This window comes from Lupinus angustifolius, unplaced genomic scaffold (genome assembly GCF_001865875.1).
Source record: "Lupinus angustifolius cultivar Tanjil unplaced genomic scaffold, LupAngTanjil_v1.0 Scaffold_118, whole genome shotgun sequence".
Taxonomy (NCBI): domain Eukaryota; kingdom Viridiplantae; phylum Streptophyta; class Magnoliopsida; order Fabales; family Fabaceae; genus Lupinus; species Lupinus angustifolius.
In genome coordinates, this window is record NW_017724979.1 from 756,859 (window position 1) to 758,303 (window position 1,445).

Below are 1,445 nucleotides of genomic sequence, written 5' to 3' on the forward strand. Positions count from 1 at the left end.
TGATGATAAATTTGCAGAATGGTTGTTAAAGGCTGTTTTTCGAAGAACAAAGTTAAAGCGCATTGCTTCCTTGTAGGTAAGCAAAAGTATGTATGGAAGCTTGATAAAAACAACCTGCAAAAGGCTTTATTCAACCTGCAAAATGTATGTAACACAACAAGCAAACTTTCTCCCCCTTTTGACATTATCAAAAAGATAAACATATTCAATTCTAGTCAAAAGTTAGGAGAGTTATTATGGTTATGACAGACTGTAATTAATCAATTAAACTTGGATATGTAACTAATTAACCAACTGTAAAGAAGCTTGAACAAATTCACAGGTTTTTTACATGATTTAATCGATTAAGTGAAGTTGTTAATAGATTAAATTCACAGAAGATAGCAGCAGAACAGTTTAAATTGCATGAAGGGTTATGTAGAAGCAAATCAAGCATATAATGATTAAGCATTTGACATATTTGAGCAGTTTGCAGTAGGCACAATCATTCAATATAATCACATATACCAATCATGATCAAGATCCATGTCAAACAAAGTAAAGTGCTATATGCAACATAACTAACAAACAAGTATGAATGCAATAATTCGAAATCATTTTAACACAAAATATAAAATAGTGGTTCAGCAGTAGATATAAAGTTGTTACAATCCAAATAAAAACAACAATGCAATACAAAAGATAAGATCTCAAGAGGAAACAAGGATCAACAAGGTCCATTAGTTAGGAAGACTAAAATAAGGCTCTAGGTTTCCTATCTAAGGATGAGATGTAGGATTCTGGTTATCAGGAATCGACGAGCTACAACCACCCTTGATGAAGACACTCAACTTGTTAAACTCATCAACCATTCTTCCATTCTGAGAATCAGTAGTAGTCTGAATATAATTCCGCAAGGATTGGTAATGGTTGTCAATGTATGCATTCTGACGTTCCTCAAAATGCTCCAAATCCTTAAGAGACTGGACGTGAAGGTCCATCTTATTATCGAGACGTTATTCCATAGCATCCATATAAGCTTGTCCAAAAGCAGGTTCATGTGATGCATGTCCTGAATGCTCCCCCTGAGTTGCAACAAATGGCTCTTTGTTCATGTCTTGATCATCTTCATCGGAAGCATCAAGGTTTGCATTATTGAAGTCCTCTTGATATTGTCAAATGTTGCCATACTTGTAGATGCCCATCTTGTGAATTAAACTCTCACCAATCAAGTGATCTTTGTTTGAGAAGTCAATCACTATAGTATCTAGAACATCAATATGTAGATAGTCAATAACTCGGGATATGAAGATACTATAAGGAAGTAGCCTTGATTGAGAGGTGGAGACGCTATACATGACCTTCAGAATCTCGTCAGGCCAATTTATCATGATGTTCTCCTTCACAGCAAACATAAACCTCAAATGATTCACGATAGGTTGTGCATGATTTCTGTTTCTCTGAAT